This window comes from Podarcis raffonei, chromosome 1 (genome assembly GCF_027172205.1).
Source record: "Podarcis raffonei isolate rPodRaf1 chromosome 1, rPodRaf1.pri, whole genome shotgun sequence".
Classification (NCBI taxonomy): Eukaryota; Metazoa; Chordata; class Lepidosauria; order Squamata; family Lacertidae; genus Podarcis; species Podarcis raffonei.
This window is the reverse complement of record NC_070602.1, coordinates 66,329,921-66,335,920: the sequence shown is the minus strand read 5'-3', so window position 1 is coordinate 66,335,920 and position 6,000 is coordinate 66,329,921.

Genomic DNA, 6,000 nt, shown 5'->3' with positions numbered 1-6,000 from the left:
TTTCAACGTCAGTTGGGCTATGGCTGTAAACCTAAGTCACTTAGTTGGGTGCCTGTTCCACTGAACTCTGTGGCATTTATTTCCAGCTAAATACATATATTGGATAGCAATCTCCTCTCTATGTCTTTGTTGCTTTTGGTACAACTGCCTATGATTTAAGGAGGCACACTAGTTCCAACATGAAACCTTTCTTAAAAATGAACTCGTTCCTAGAGTCAATGTTCGATTGGTTGAGAGGCTGCACAGAAGTCCATTGTGTGTTCTGGAAGTTGAACTGCCCTGGGATCTACGGATGAAGGGCGGTATAACAATTTAATAAATAAGAATAATAAAAATATTTAGGACCTGTAATTGTTTTTTTTTTATAAATGTGCCAGACCCTGGCGTCCATTATAAGCAGAAAGAGAACACTCTTCTCACAATTAAGAGATCTAGAAGGCCCCAGTAGTGATGCAACGCCATCACATCAACTCATTCTGGGAGAGTGAGGGAGGGAGTGGCTGGGGAATGGCAACACCTATGTGGCAGGTGTAGGGAGAGCTCTAGATGCCACTAGTAATTTATCCCCATCAAAATTTTGTGGGAGACTGTAGTCAAACATAACTATGCATGAATGTTTGTTAGTGTATGAATGGGTTAAGACTAGAGAGTTCTGTTCCCAGACTCAGCTAGGCCACATTCCCTCACATCTTTGAGAGAGGAAGAGAGGCTGCTTCTCTTCCTGTTCTTCCCTCACTCTCTCTGTGCCATGTAATCCACCAGGGAGGACATGTCTAAGCTTTGCTCCAAGTTTAGAGGACGTGTTTGAAGCTATATTTCTGCACTTGCTACTCAAGAGTATTCTGCCCGTGTTCTTCTTGCTGCTGTGTGGATAAATGCATGAACCTGACCTTTGGAAAGTTTTGTAAGTAAAGCATTTTAAACTTAACAGTGTGTGATCTGTTCATTGCAAGAGGGATAGAAAAAAAGGACAGCTGTATGCAAATAAATAAAGAGGGATTAACAGCCCATACTCCCATGTTATAGTGCTGCTTGACTTTCGTGCGTGTTAAATCTGATATTGGTCTCTCCTGGTGGAGAGTGTCCAAAGTGCCCACATTTTGATTCTAGGCACTCAGCCAATTATTATTTTGTTTACCCTACAAACATGGGTCACAGGGATTCCTATTTTCCTCCCACAAATGTTGGCCTTCCTGCCCTCCAAATTTCTGCTAGGAAGGAGTTTGGCTCCCCTTGTGTCCTGCTACCCCCAAAATTGAGCCAAAGATTTGCCACACAGAACTTTCATCAAATTCATACTCATCAGAACCTATGTGCATATAGTTTATTTATTTGTGAATGTTTATAAAAGGCCAGTGAGCTCAAACCTGTTTCTTTCTCTAAGCACATTCAGTAACCATGAGAATGATGTTTATTCAGTCCTCATGGCTCACTTAGTTGCTTTAAATAATTGCTCCTGGTACCCAAAGAGTTCCCTATGTGGAATACCAGCTAGATAGCCTATTTGAACAAAAGGTTATCACTGAAGAAATACCACACGGGCCTCCTTTTCACATGACATTTAAAGCCTTCCAATTAGCAAGTGGTATTAGATAAGCTGTCAAAATCTCTGTTTCAGTAGCACAACCTATGCACATATTACAAGATCTGGACATTTATTTCCCCTCATATGACTTTTTCATGACATTTTGGTTGGCAACCATCTGCCTCTGTAAAATAATAGATTTCCATTGTTGCTTTGGGTGAAAACCAGGTTATCTGAATGAAAGCCTGGAAGTGATATGGAGTCCCATACTTGCAACTGAGATAACACCTTGACCTCACAAGAAAATAAACTACTTCTGTGGCTGTAGATGATTTCTGGAAGGTAGACTATCTACTCAAGCTGCCTGATAGGATCCAGGGTGTTGTGTTTTGGGATTGTCTCCCCCCTTTTTTTCTTTTCTTTTCCAGATGAACTCTTTTGGCCTTTATTTCCCCTGAGAACAACTCAAAAGACAATGAGGGCTGTAGGTTCATCACCGTGAAGTGCTATCACCATTTTTTAAAAACAGGTTTATCGCTCAGTCCAAACCTACCTTACAAGGTTGTTGTGAGGATAAAATAGGATAAACTCCAATTTCATGTCAAAAGCTATATGTATATAGTTGTGCATTCACATGCTTTCTATAGATTTCTGCATTTTTGAAATAATCTGAAACTGACACACTACATACAGTATTTAGGTTCTTCTCCAGAAGGCTCCATGATGTTGTCACACAATTTGTTGTTCAACATCATGCGCAAATATAGTGCATAAACGAGTGTTCTTATAACAGTGATATACCATTGAATATGCATTTCTACATCTTTCCATAATAGATGATTTATGATGTTAACATTTTTATATGATTTTTATTGTATGGCTTTGCATAAAACTGTTGTGAACCATTCTGCTTTTCCTTTTCTGAATACTATATTACAACTAACTAAACAAATAAAGTTACTTGGAAACAAGGCTCACTGAATTCAGTAAGGCTGAGTAAACACACAGAGGATTGGGCTGCACTATGCTTTGTATTAGGTTGGAGGAAGGATTTTAAAATGGTACTTAACTTCTAAAAAATAGGAAGACATTTAGCAGATCAAACAGTGAGAAAGAGTTCGCTCTTGCTCTTGGAAGCAGAAAGGCTAATAAGAGCTTTTAGTCTGCCTGATTCATGTCTGAATCTTGTTTGGGAGTGTTATGATTCCATTTAGACTGCTATTATCAGGTCATTAGACCTGCATCCAAGCATAGAACTGAAGGTTAAGACGCTATTAGAATTTTGTTTGTGCATCTATGAATGGAGGAACGAGCACAGGGCTCATACCAAAAGTTTCAGCAAACCGGGTATCATCACAAGCCAGTAATATAGGAAAAACAACATTGTTCCCTTGAAATGTTCTGCTTCCCATGAAGTTTACATTAGGGTGCAGTTCTAAATATTCTCCCTGGAAGGTCATCCCATTGGACATGGTAGGACTTGCTTCCATGTAAATATCTGTAGGATTGTGCTGTTCTCCTAATAAAAAAGGTGTAAAAGCCTTATACATAGCAAAGTATTCCTTTATTCTACACTAAGTGTTGCACCTGACTCTTTCAATGTTTGGTAGCATTTTATTCCATTACTATGAATATTTACACAGAGATGTAGGTCAAGGTGTGTCATGACTTTTGATTTACTCTCTGATCCTAAACACTTGAATGTGTTTCAGTGAAATTTATAATAAGTGCTTGATCCTTTTTATTCCTGTGATTTTAGCTTTGTTCTGACGTAACGCTGCCTTACTGCACTTTTCTTACCAGTTGTGTACCACCTTGGGAGGTTTTTCTGCCAAAGGATGACTTACAAATAAAGCAACAACAATAATTGTTGCTGGAAGAAGCGCCTGGGAATAAGCAGACAATGCCCAATCCTACATATGACAGGCCAGAAGGTTTCAGTACCTCAGATGATCCTCAACCACCCACCATTGTTGGGAAGACTGCTGCTGTCTGCCAGCCACCACTGCCAGAAATCAACCTTGCATGGACCCTATTCCACATTTGTAGCCCCGTGTGTGTAGCGCATGGTTCACATTGATTTTAATTATGCCAGAGAAACCACCCCTGAATTGGGATTTTCCCTCCAGATTAAAATATGTGGGGTCACTCACAGAAATAACTAGCCAGATGGAGTGGCACCCCTGTGATTTGCCTTCTGAGAAGTAGTTATGAAACCCAATTTATGTCTGGACCAGGCCTTAGTTATTTACGTTTGGATCCTTCTCTTTCTCCAAGGAACTTCACAGACAGAACTGGAATGACCTTCACACCACGATCAAGATAGATAGCTGGCTCTTTGCCTTAAGACGTGTCACTCCTGCTATTAAGGTTTCTAAAGTATTCATCTATAAACGCAGGGTGTGAATGTGGCAAGGGGTGTGAAAAAATACAGGAATGATAGTTAAGATTGGCTTGACTCCCTGTTGAGTATATCCATGGTGATGAATCCTGATTTGTTGCACAGTGTGGAAAAAGTGGATAGAGAGACTTTTTTCTCCTTCTCTAATGAAACTAGAACCAGGAGTTGGTCAATGAAGCTGAATATTGAGAGGTATGGGGCAGAAAAAGGAAGTACTTCTTAATGGATATGTTACCACACAGATGTTACCTCACATGGATATGTTACCTCAGTGTGATGCTGTCCACCAACTGAGAGGGCTTTAAAAGGAGATGAGATATCATGGGGGATAAGGCTATCAGTGGCTACTAGTCACAATGGCTATATGCAGTGCTATTTTCCTGGAAAAAGAAGGTGCTGGAACTCACCATGAACACCTCCCTCATTCTCTTAGAATGGCAATGGCGCCCACCTGAGAGGTGGCGGAACTGAGTTCCAGCTGGAAAAAAGCCCTGGCTCTATGACCTCTAGTGTCAGAGGCAGTATGTGCCTGAATGCCAGTTGCTGGGGACAGGAGTGAGAGAGTGCTGTTACGCCGATAGACGTTTACAAGATTATGCATGGCATGGAGAAAGGGGATAGAAAAATGTTATTCTTCCTCTTTCATAGCAGTAGAACCAGAGACAGACTTTGGTCTTTCATATTTCAGCGTTACGCTATGAGAGGCCCAAATTCATCCCCCTCTGCCTCTTGCCTTCCGTTCTGCTCAATTCATTACCTCCTAGTTGTGATGCCCTGCAGCGTCTCGTACACTCAGCGCCCAGTGTGATCGCGCTGCCCTAATTTGGCCTCTGCTAGAACTTACTGGACATCCAGAGAAGCTGAACGTTGAAAGATTCAGGAAAGACAAAAGAAAGCGCATCCTCATGTTAAACTATGGCACTTGCTCCCACAGGAGGCAGTGAAGGACACCAACTTAGCTCAGTTGGTTAGAGTGTGATAACACCTAGGCCACAGGTTGAATCCCCAAAAGGGGATCAGCTGCATATTCCGGCATCACATGGGGTTAGACTAGCTGATCCTAAGGTTCCCTTCCAACTCTATGATTCTAAGTGGCTTTAAAAGAGGATTGCACAAATTCATGGAGGAGAGGACTCTCCAAGGCTACTAGCAATAGTGACTATGCTCTGCCTCAGTGATGCTTCTGAATATCAGTTGCTGGAAACCACAGTAGGGAAGAGTGTTGGGTCCTTCTTGAGAGTTTCTCATGGGCATCTGTTTGGCCACTGTGGGAACAGGATGCTGGACTAGATGGGCCATTGGCTGGATCCAGCAGGCTCTTCTTATGATGTCCAGCTTGGGGGCTTCTCAGAGCAGCTGGATGGCCATTGCAGAAAGCTAGATGCTTGACTAGATAGGCCAGGAGGTGGGCAGTGTGATGTTGCACATTCATCTTGCAGGCGTCCCAGCAGTATCTGATTGGTCAGGATCCTGGACATGATGGGCCTTGATCCAGCAGGCTTATCTTATGTTCTTCAATCTGATGCAGCAGAACTTTTCTTATGCAATATATGAAATGGTCATTATAACCAGACAAAAAGAGTTCACATCAACATGTGTAAGAAAAAATGTACAAGTTATAGAAACATATGAACTATGGCAATAATTTGCAAAGCCCGATGATAGTGACATGCCACCATTGAAAAATGAAGCTGCAATCCTTTACCTACTTACCTGGAAGTAAGCAGCAATGAACACTATGGGGCTTATTTCTCAGTAGACGGGGATAGGATTGCACTGTTAATGAATATGTGACAGGGTACTAAAATTCAGTGTGGTTGTTATATAGTTCAATCTGTTTCGTTTCATTTCATCCTGTTGTCAGTTTATTCCTCTTTAGCATGGCAGCTGCTTAAAGAACATAACTTGTATCTCCCAGTTGGTATAAGATTTCTGTCCCACCCAGTCCCATTCACAAGCTGAACTGAAGCTTCCCTTGCTGCTTATTCTTTAAATTAAAAGGGCTTAGTCAGTCCCTTTAAACTGTCAATTATTTAGAGATTTTTTTTTAATAAGAAGGCACACAACAATATAA